The following is an 11,947-nucleotide window of genomic DNA, read 5'->3' on the forward strand; positions in this document are numbered from 1 at the left end:
AAAGGGCTGAAAAAATCTGGAGTGAACGTTCACTCTTCAGCATAACAATGACCCCAAAGAGCCAGTGAGGTGATGTAGCTCATAGTTACGTTACACTTGCATTCAATTAAGAATCTGCAGCAAGACGATAAGGGTGTCCAGGGAATGAAAGAGAAAGTACAGCAACAGATATAAAACTTTGGAACATCAACACAAATGCCACCACACTTCTAATTTTCCCTTGACTTCACAATTAATCACTTCTTTTAGTTGATCAATCAAGCATCCTATATTCAGGTTTGTGGTTGTAATGTCAAGATGAAACAGAAACAGTCACAGACGGGGAAAATTAGACCGAGTCCTACCTTGAACAGACGCAGGATGTTGGCCACCATGATGGACACGGAGCTGGACGCTGCCCCGATCACGCCCACGATCTTGTCGGGCTTGGTGAAGATCGGAGGGTCTCCGTTGGCGCAGCGGACGTCGGAGCCGTCCCTTTCTATTAGGGCCTGCACGAACGTCAGGGACTGCTCCAGAGCGTACGTGTCCCTGGAGCAGGTATCCAAGATCCGGGCCCCCAGCGTGATGTTGGGCAGCAGTTCGGGATCCTTGTTGATCAGGTCAATGGCAAACATCATGGCCTCCAGGCGGTGGATGCCCTTCTCCTTTTTCAGCTCCCCGCAAGGCGTGCCGCGATCTCCCCGCGAATGCACCGGGAAAAGCCCACCGAGTATGATGTCGCCGTCCAGTCGGATGGAGTGAGCGTATTCCGGAGCGGCCTGGGGGTCTATCGGGACTCGCTGAGGGGATGTGACGGGAAAGAGCCAGGTGTAAGAAGTAGCCAGAAGCAGGAAGATGACGGAGGGAGAGTGGAGGGGAAAAGTCGGGCCCCACTGAGATTCCATGATCAAAGAGGTTAGTAACAGAGCACGATCCGAGAGTCTTTAAAGATTATTAAAGTCAGCCCTTTCCTACTGATTAACGAGGCGGGGGTAAAGGACCCCAGGTGCGGAGTTAGCCGAGCCCCATGAGCAAGTCATAATCCAGGGAAGAGGGAGCACGGGCAGGAGGTGCAGCAGGAAATGTGGCACTTCAGCTGCGAGTATCTGGTTCGGGGGCAGAGCGTGTAAACCACAAGTCACATCTTTTGCAGAGCCTGTTGAAGAGACAGAGACAAGACATGTTGGTACCATTAACTGTGCAAGGGTCAAACCGCTGCAGGGTAGCAAATCTCACATGGCATGTGGAAAACCCAGACCAAGATGAATGAAGCTACAAAAAAAATGGATATACAGAAGCTCTCAAAAGTGCACAAACCCCCTGTTAAAAAAAACGCCAGAAGTAACAAAAAATTAGACCACTAAGAATAATTCCAAGTCTTATTCCACATGTGACATTTATCCTCTAATGGAAAATGATTGCACCGGAAGGCAAAAAGTTAAATGGAAAGAAAAAAAAAAAGAAGAAGAGGACCAGGCTGCCCACCATTAAACTGAAACCTGGCCATGTTTGTTGCAGTGTCTCTCCTGGCAGAATCCTCAACCGCTCTGTCCATTTCACAAACCATTACAAACGTCCAGTTTGTCGTGGAACTATTGTCCCACGTTTTCTGCGATTGCAGTTTTCACGATGCCACGGATTCCTCCTGCCATTTGGATCATTTGTAACCAAACAACGGCTTTAACCAAGCGAAAGGGAAGTCGAGGAAATCCAATTAAAACTGTAGTTTGGGTTTCATTCACGTGACGGCAGGTGTGTAAACTCAAGAAAACTGAATACGAAAATGGACCAGAAGGGGTTTTCGGTGCAAAATATTAGTTAAGGGTATGCAACTAGATTACTGCACAAACCTATTGGGAGGGGACTTAAAAAAAACAAAAAAAAATCCCAAGCATTTCAGTTTGTTGTCGCCTCTACACCCTTATTCACTGCTGGCAGGTCAAGGAGAGAAACGGCTTACGGAGGGCCTCGTTGGGGAGCTCCTCCGGCTGTTCGCATGACTACCTGCTGCAGCTGTGACGAAGCCGAAGAAGAAGGAACTGAGGGGGTGAAGAGAGGAAAGAAAGAAAGAAAGAGTTCAAAAATAACAAATGGAGAGAGAGACAACAGACACATGACGCAGCATCGCAAAGACAACGGAGCCGTGGAGCGACTGTGCATCTGCTGCAGTTAAATAAACATATATTCAGTGCGTCTTCCTCCTCCTAGGCTTCAAACTCAACAGGTAAAGTGAATGTTAAAGGGTTTTTTTTATTATTATTATCATTTGACATCAACATCATTAAGTGTTGATACGCTTTATCAGCTTTCACCCACTGCAGGAAGGTTCCGCCTTCACCCCCGGTTGTAATAATGTCACGCTTCCTCCACTGAGCTGCGCAGCAAGCAGCCATATTGTTGCAATAAGTTGGTCGGGGACTGAAAATTGCTTATGACGAACTGGCGGATTTCTACACGGTGTGACTGCTAATGTGCTTTCATTAGCCGAGGCCCCTGGGAATTTATTTTCTCATTTGCCTCCCCTGATCTCAAACCCTTGATTTTCTTTTTTTTGTTTCTCCTTCTTTTTCTTCTTTTGTGAGTGCAGACAGGGTGAAGAGGCAATTTGTGCAAATTTCTGGGGCCTAAATAAATATTTAAAGATAATTAATCGTTAGCTTGACAGCCAGATTCAAGGAGGCAAAAAAAAAAACAAAAAAAAGATTTTCCCTTTAATTTCTTTCGGCGAGCTCCATGGCAACAAATCTAACACTAACACTTGCATTTTGGCAAGTACGAGTATTCGGTTTGTGTGAATATAGCCGCATAACTTCAGCCTAGTGTGGAGTGTTGTGTTCACACAAACAGCCATACGTCGTCTGCTACATTAGCACCCTAAATACGCAGCACATTTTTCCTCTGCACTTATATAATAATAAGAGCATAAATGCTTTAAGCCCGGTACACCAACCAATCCCAGCTCTTGATCCAGTGAAACAGATTTAGATCCACTAAAGTTCTGGAAAAGACATTTCATTAAACTAAAACTAGAGATGCCTCTAAGACCATGCAGGACTGAAACTGGGCACTACTGATGTAAGCCACAAATGTTTTAAGTCCACAACTTAAGGAAGTTTTTGTAGCGGAAAGCTTCAAAACCAAGAAAAGCACCCTTCGACAAACTCTTAAAATAAAGTAAGTCTCAAATTATTTTAAACTAGACCCGACATCAGTGGAACAAGCGGCGGCAACGTCCTCAAGCAATGACTGCAATACCAGGAAGCTTTAAGTGGATAAGTTACACTATTGCTTATCCGTTTGGCATTGTAATTCTTATTTTAAGAAAAATAATGTTACGGCATCGTCTACCCATTCATCTGAAACTGTAGGATATGCAATTTTATCCTTAAATCAGACTGCTGCAGGCTTTCTTCGGAAGTCATAAATACTGCAGATGAAGCGATAAAAGAAAAAATTACAGAGACGAGACATTCACCGTGCACAGATAGCAGCGCGAGAAGAACCCGAGCAACAATCACAAGATAATGTCACACAATCTCACTGGAAGCTCTGCAGACGTTCTGTCTGAACTGACAAAGATGCTGATGTAATTACAGAAAAACTCCATGCAGGCAACAAGTCTTGATTCACAAAATGCCTACATTCAGACGTTGGCCCAGGTAATACACACGTTTAAATGGCAGGATGAGAAACAAACACCGGTCGACAGAACCACCGTCACCAAATCGGACGGCATTAAACGCATTTGGTGTTGAAGTAAAGGTCATTACGTCATGGATGAACACGGCTTGGTTCATCCTCATGCTTTTCAGCCTTTAGAAGTCAGGCAGCTCGAGTTAAACTTCCCCTTTGACAACTAAATATGAAGGAGCAATGACCTTTTATCTGACAAGCAGAATGTAAACAAACCATAGTCGTTGCATCGTCCCTTCAAACTGGAGATCTCTGCTCGGCCAAGCGGATGAAGAAGCCCGATCCTTGCAGGTCAAGTTCAAGACTCCAACTAACCAAAAGTCAAGTTGCCGGCTATTCCCTAACCGTACACGGGGATCCCGTTTCCATGGCCAACGAAAACAACAGGCAGTCCAGTTTGGGGAAAAGTGGTGAAAAAGTTTCACTCTGAAAGGTAGGAAAAACATCCGGCAAAATCCAAAGCAAAACAGTAGGGGTGTGCTGCTGAGAGACTGATGAGCACAGCTGTGATCACTCAGCTAGTGATTGATCAGTGGCAGGGAAAATACACAAGAGAGAGAGAGAGAGAGGCAGAGAGAGGGCAGAGCTGATCCAGAGGGACACAAAAAATAAGATAAAAGCCTGCCTTTTGATTCTTTGACAATAAAGCCAGCCAGGCAAACCTGTCAAGTATTTTTTGATAGGCTTTTGTAATGCTATTTCCCTCTCTCAAAAACAAAACAATTAAATAAAATGAATGAAATCATGTGTTTTTAAGTAAGCACCTCATTTTGAGTTTGCATCTTGCAGGACTGGACTGCCATAAATCACTTTCTGGCTTGGATCCCCCCCCCCCCCACCTCTCCTTGCTATTTAAGACAGGCGAGCTTGTACCACCCTGCAGGAGATCCTGCTCCTAATCTTTCACTGCATCTGTTCCTGCTGGATCAGATCCCGCCCTTTTGCTCCCAAAAAAAACCTCCCCTGTGGTAACACAAGGGCTCTCCTGTACTCAGCCTTCAGAAACAAACTGTAGCCCCCCTCACACCCCCCAACCTTGATTTTGTCCACCCAAACCCCTACGAACAGGCTTGGGAGTCGGTTGACATCACGGCGTGACACTTGATGAATATAATTCATTCCTGTCCCAATTAATTCATCAGCTCCTCCCCACTCAAAATGGAAATAGGTCAAAGCCACTTCTACAAGGCAGGCAAGCAAGCCCCCGCTACAGTTAAAGCCCCCAGCATTATATAGGCTAGCCAAGCTCTGATTCATCTGCAAACACCATAGTCTACTTACTGCATCATTGTTTATTAAACACTTTCTCCTTGGCGAAGTCACAGAGGGTTTCTTAATGAGGTTCAGTGGCCCCAGTAATTCGGATGTGCAGCATGTGTAACTCGCATCTGCTTCCGAATCCGTCTAATCAAAGTCCAGCACATCTCAGAGGCAGAGGTTCCTATCGCAGCGTTTTATTTCACAGCGCTTTGCACAATTACCCATAGCCACCGTGCGTTCCCGCACCTTGCCACAAACGTCAGCGAATGCCGTTTGGGAGTGGTGGGACCCATTTGAATTCAGCCCCCTTTACTCCGACGACCCTAATCGAAACCGGGTGCATTCAGCTGTCTCCAAATGTCCCACGACACAAAAGACCCACATCGTTTTTTGTTTTTTTTAACGGTACGAATACCACGCTTCTCCGGAGGCCTCAAGGGGAAAAGAGCGACGCGGCTAACTGACAGGTCAGACGAGGAGAGCGTTAATCAGAGAAGCAGCCAAGTGGCCCATGGTAGCCACAGAGATCCGCCAAGATCCACAGCTCATGTGGAAGAATCGGAATTAGAATGCACTCCAGAAATCTCGCCTTCAAGGAAGAGTGGAAGGGAAAGAGGAAACCATAAGGGGGACGCAGCAAACGTTGCAGAAGAAGGCGCTTTGGGTTCAAGATGAGACCGAATTCGAACATTTCACCCAATGTGCAAAAAACTCTACACCGGCTTCCCCTGCCCACCCCCTGCTGAAGAGAACCGCTGCGATGACATGATGATGATGATGATTCCCAAGTGATCAGGGTTAATGGGAAGTTTTATGAAGCGACGCCCAAAGGCAGAACGATGACCATAAACATGCAGCCCAGTGCTGCAGTGGAATGGTTTTGATCAGAACATACTCATTTGTGCAAAGGGCCCCATCAAGAATTTCTGGCAACGCCTAAACGACGACATGCCGTCTTGCGTTCATCCTGCACACGGAATTCAACCACCCACAAAAAAAAGCAAAAAAACACTCAAGCCGTTAGATGCAACACGACAATATGTGACAAAGTTTAAGGCGTTTGTCAGCTGCAGGCGTTGGGTAACAAGTTGAAACCTGTTCTGTTCACTCGAGCTGCAGATGTGTCCAGAGGGACGCCGGGAAAGAAACAGATCTGATCGGGGTGAACGAACCGGTCTCCAGCCTCATTTACACTCGGTCCTCTCTGAAGATTATCGCTGCCTCGAAGGGTGAAAGAGGTGACATTTGTGTGTTTGCGCTCACATACAACACACCTGATCTTATGCTAATCATCTTGGCTCTTACTCCTTCAACCTCAAGAGAGCTCTTATGATTCTTCTCAAATGCTGGGGGAGAGTGGTGGAGGGGTTAGGGGAATGATTTAATCTCTCTTGTGGCTGCCTTGAGGAAGAGGAGGAGGAGGAGGAGGATGATGATGAGGGTTCCCCTGCTGTGATGTTTAGTGGCTCAAAGATGAAGAGGGTTGAACCCTAAAAAGCCTACAGCGAGCTCATCACTCGTTTTAATTTACACCCTCGGCTGGTTGTTGGGAGTTCATCCCTCCACCTCCGGCGACTTCATTCTTATTTCTGCAATCCTGTGCAAGCCACAGTTGCCTCCTCCTCCTCTTCCTCTTCCTCCTCCCTGTCTTATCCCTTGCTGCATGCAGCCATCCCCCCCCCCTCCCGGTTTATCACTGGTTTTGGGGAGAGAATGGGTTTGCTCTTCTCAGAAAGAAGATAGCTTTCCTGTCCTCTTCCCCCACCGTTTCTTCCTCACTCATGGTCAGAGAGTTGTTGGTCAGCGAGTCCCTCTGGAGCACTTTTCTCTCTCTTACTCCCTGGAGCCACTTGCTGATCTTTACCCCCATCCCTCTACCTGAACGGGTCCCCCCCCCCCCATTTACCTACAATTGGATCCTTAAGGGTGTCAAACAGATGTATGGATCAAAAATATACAATAATTTAAAACACACGTTCAAGCCCAATTGCATTTTTCTCCAACATTTCGCACAGAGAGAGAGAGAGAGAGAGAGAGAGAGAGAGAGAGAGAGAGAGAGAGAGAGAGAGAGAGAGAGAGAGAGTCGTGCGACTCGGAGATAATAATAATAATAATAAATGCATATTGAGAGAGTTTGGAGATCAAAGTCTAGGCGTGTGCGCTGACTATGCATCCCCAATAGGCTCGATTCTGGGGGTTCTGATTGCAGCCCAATTAGCACCAGTGCAGAGAGAGAGAGAGAGACAAATGCACTTTGCGTTATTTCATTTAAATACCTCCGGTACGACAGTATGCATCAAGTTCAGACATCCATACTCACCCCAACAACTACTGCGCAGAGCACGAGACAATCTGGCATTAAACACCCATCACCGAGGGAATGTGAAGACACCCACGGAGGGAGTATTAAAGGTAAGAAAATCAGAAAATCAGGTTCCACCCACGATGTGGAAGAGGGGAAGCATCCCGCGGGGTCCCTGTCCGCCTTAGGCAACTTCCTTGCGGAGCTCAGCAGTTTCACACCTCAAATAATATACATATATATTTCAGTCCTGGTGAAGAGAGAGAGAGAGAGAAGAAGAAGAAAAAAAAATCTCCAAAAATCAAAAGATTGATTGCAAGACAATAATAATAATAGAAGAAAATAAAAGATCCGCAAAGGGCATGGAGCTGCAGTCGTGACGCAAACTGTAACAATTAACTCCGCACTTGTTTAAGGAGACAATGGAGATAGAGGCTGTCTGTAGAAGCCGATGACCAAGAATGAATCTGAGATACAGAGAGAGACAGAAAGAGAGAGAGAGGAAGAGAGAGAGAGAGAGAGAGAGAGAGAGAGGTGGAGGAGGGGGAGACAGAGCAGAGGAATTTATGACACGCGGCGCGGATCAATATTGTTGGTAAAACCCACCTGATTAGGGTGATCCGTAAGCTCCCACGCACACTTTGCGCGTGGCCACTTCTCCGTCAAAGTCTGCGTTGTGTCGGCTCGTGCGCGCGCACATACACACACACACACACACACAACCTGCTCAGACTCCCGAGTGCTGGTGCACGACGCACCAAATCAACGCCTAATTGCGCCACTGTCCTCATGCAGACTCCCTCCTCCGCATTCAATTAAGTTTATTACCGATCAATTGGATGCATTTCTGTCCCTTATGCTTATTTGAACACATTAATAAATCGTAGAAAAAAAAGAAAAAAAAACACGGTTAATTGAACGAACTTCCCCAATTTATTTTCCACTGAGCCCATTGATTATCCCCTCCTTCAAAGCAGCTCGCCTTGTAAAAACCAGCGCGCCGTGGCTCTTTGTGGTGAATGGAATTAAACAAATGAACCGCGTCCCATCTGCTGTGTAATAACAATTTGATAAGCTATGTGTGTGGAGGCAATAGGAACAAGATTGGGGTGTTCCCTCTGCCTGACAGAGTGAGGGGCGGTGGGGATGTGAACAACACGTTCAATTTGTCGATCTTGCCGCGTTTGAAAAAGACACGGAGGGGCGGGTCAATGGCACCATCTTGTGGCAAGAGGGGGTAATTACAACGTCAGGTAAAACCAGATTTTCTTGCCCAAAAATGACCAGAGTGCAATGATCCAGAAAGTACAGGTGCATCTGCATGAATAAAATAATAATCAAAAAGAGTATTTATTTTGATTATTCAGATTTAAAAAGCGATCAATCAATGTTACTTCTGAACTTGTACATTTCAATTCAAGGGGAAGTCGTGTCACAGCAGCTGGAAGCTACATTCAACCTCCGCTTTGAGCAGCACATCAAGTAGGCAGAGAGCCTGCAAGGTGATGTTGGGTTTAATTTGACCATGACAACAAAGAAATGACACGCATTAAACAATTACATTTGAGTTGATCAGATTTGGCAGAATCCAATTAACTTGGATTATATTCTCAACATTCAGGGCAGATAAAAAAAAAATCTAAACTACGGCCGCATAACGTTTTTTCATACAGATGAGTCTCGTGAATTTGTAAATGGTAGTTTCAATTCAACTAAAGAAATAAATCATTTTTTACACTTTGTTGGTCTTATGCAATACTTTCTTAGGAATATCATTATCTATGTCATTCACTAAATTGTATTCATATTTCAAATTGAATTATTAACTTTAATGTTCCAATATTCTAATTTATTGAAGCGCATTTGCTAGTTTTTAAATTTCTTTTTGGCCCTCCAGACCGGTAGGGGGCCCTAATGAGTTGACGAAATTCAATAATTCATGATAAAAAATAAAAAAAAAAGACTAATACAAAAACACAAAAACATGTATAAATCCACTCAGGGGATTTTGAGTAGTATGTCTTTATTTATTAAATAGTGGCTTTTAACATTCTGGTCACATCTGAAAAGGCTTTTCTACTTCTGGTGGTCTCTAGAGGAAAAAGCTTAACATATCACAACATATGATGAACAAAACTTCAGGACAAAAACAAAAAACAAAGAAACATACATGAACTAAACCCCTCTGAATCATGTTTTTGTGCTCTCATGTTTTAACAAGCAGTTAAAAAAAAAAGAAATAAAAACAAAACAAGTAACAAGTGAGCAACTTAAACCTGCTGTAGAATGACATGCTCACGGCTCAGACATGTCAGAAACATCTGGGCAAAAAACAACAAAACAAAACAAAATATAAAAACTAGTAAATAAGTTCGTTATCTATTATAGCTATTATTTATACCATCCGGCATGGATGAGTTGATACACAGTATGTCTGCCGCAGAAGCCTTTGTCGTTACAAAAATAAAGGTTGGTCTTTCTTTGTTTCTGCTTTTTGTTCTTTTTCATGGCTTACAGTTTGAACATTAAGACGTATCTACATTTGGTCTTCCTCACTTTCCTCCTCTCCTCTTGGTCTTCTTCATTCCTTCCCTCCAAACTTTTCCCAGTGTCTCAAAGACTACCTTTAGGAGTCGCTGTCTAACAATCGCAACGGTTGGACTCACAGAAACACATTTTTAGAAGCAAAACAATGCACAAACCAGTAAAAAATAAACATATTACGTTGGTAAAAGGTTAAAAACTAAGATCAGACAGATTGATGTAAAAATGCTCCAGTGTAGAGATTTGTGGAGGCCTTTCAGTCAGGGATGGTTTTGCTTTCTGCAGCTCACCCAGACCAGCTCTTAGGCACTGAGGATGTAAGGTAACATAACAGCGTGTCATAATAGGGCTGTGGAAGGACATAAAGTCAATATAAAGGCAGTCAGAAAGTAAATTCTTCCAGTTAATGTCTTAAAAAAAAACTACAGCAGTAAGACTGTAACCTGTTACAAATTAAAATATCTTTTTTTTTTAACCCTCAGTCTCACTGTAGCTCTGTCCTTTTATACATTATTTAAAGTTTCACACCATCTGAAGAAATGGACTTAACCTTCAGAGTCGCACTAAAGCTCGATCAGACAATAAGGTCTTAGCATATTGTCTAAAATAAGAAAGACTGGGGTTTGTTTCATAAGGGGGACAATTTGATATTTTAAACAAGTTCATATTCAAGGTAAGTTCATCTTGGCTAGTTTGAGAGAACAACAGTAGATAACTCATTTGGAAAATAAACGAGGGTTGGAAATGTACATCTTTCACACTTCCCAAAAAAAAGAAGAGAAAAAAAAAAAAAGTCAGACTGTAAACGAGGAACTGATTGGAGATGCCAGTGGAATACCCTTTAACGAGGCATAGTTCAGCCGAGGAAGATTAAGTTATAATATTCTTCATTTTTAAAAGAATTCAAAAAAATAGCTTTCATCTGTAACCGGGCCGAGCCCAGACATCCAGTTTCTTCTGGTGTCCTCGTTCTCACTCATTCACGCAGTCTACCTTCAGCAACTTGCTAAATGCAGGATAATAGAAGCAAAGCAGTAGATATCTGTGGTCTGTATATAGCTCCGTATTTACATGAGTAAATACAGATATGTATATGTACAGCAGATTGGAGTCTCTGTGTAGATAGCAGCAGGCTGTCTGGCTTCATTATGAAACTACATATCGTCAGTTTACAACAGCTTTTTTTGTTTTTTTGTTTTGTTTTTTTTTGGTTCATATGCAACTATTCTCTTCTGTAAAGCTCCGCTTTCGTTTCTTCCTTCACGTTTCCCGGTCTTCCTTGTTACTTCCTCCAGTGGTCTCAGTTTTCCAGTTAAATGTTTTGATTTGCCGTGTGGCTGTTTGTGGCTCTCTGTTCTTCGTTCGTGGCGATCTGCGAGTCGAAATGAGAGAAGAAGGGAAAAAAAAAACAAAAAAAAAAACGATGAAATTTGCAGGAGTTAAAGTTGAACCAAAGTTACAGCTTTGAACCTTTTTATGCTTCTTCGCAATATAAGCAAAAACTTCAAAGTAATTTTGTACATTGTGACTCTTAAATGTTCAAATGAAAATCGGAGGTTTTCTCATTGGATTCAGCTCTGGGCTTTGACTAGGTCAGTCTAAGACACGAATACTCATAGATCTAAACAAGAAATTCCCTAATTTGACATAATCAGCCTCCACAGCCGATGTATTGGAAAACATGTTGCTCTTATTTATTTTAAAGATCTGTTTAAAAAAAAAAAAATCTTTTATCAGTAGTAAGCTGAATCCAAATGAGTCTTTCATTTTTGTGCACTTCTTTGTGTGGATCTATTTAATAAAATCCCAATAAAAACAGGAAGATTGAAGTTTTAATGTCATGAAAATAGTAACCTCTAATAAAGACATAGATTTAAAAGCCTGAACAGAAACATGTTGGCATTTTTAGTGAGCAGAGAGAAGCAGGGCGACACACAAACAAGTAAATAAAGAACTGAGGAACCAGCTGGTCAGTGTGCTGATTAATGGCTTCCTCACTCCACCAAAGGGAGTCGTCTTCTGCACAGACAGAATCAAAGCTTACTTTCGCCACACACAAAACTTGCGGTAAGCAACATCTTAAAAGGGCAGACTTTGGAGAATTTGCTGAGGTGCACAACATTTCAGCCTTACTTAGTGGTTTCTGATTGCACATACGCCGTGAGG

General features: G+C 43.3%; 1 pseudogene; it reads right to left on the reverse strand.

Annotated features, from left to right (window-relative positions):
• Positions 1–235: 235 nt before the first annotated feature.
• Positions 236–8,263, reverse strand: LOC103461008 (metabotropic glutamate receptor 8 pseudogene; annotated as a pseudogene).
• Between the last annotated feature and the right edge of the window lie 3,684 nt (positions 8,264–11,947).

The sequence above is a fragment of the Poecilia reticulata genome, unplaced genomic scaffold (assembly GCF_000633615.1).
Source record: "Poecilia reticulata strain Guanapo unplaced genomic scaffold, Guppy_female_1.0+MT scaffold_446, whole genome shotgun sequence".
NCBI lineage: Eukaryota > Metazoa > Chordata > Actinopteri > Cyprinodontiformes > Poeciliidae > Poecilia > Poecilia reticulata.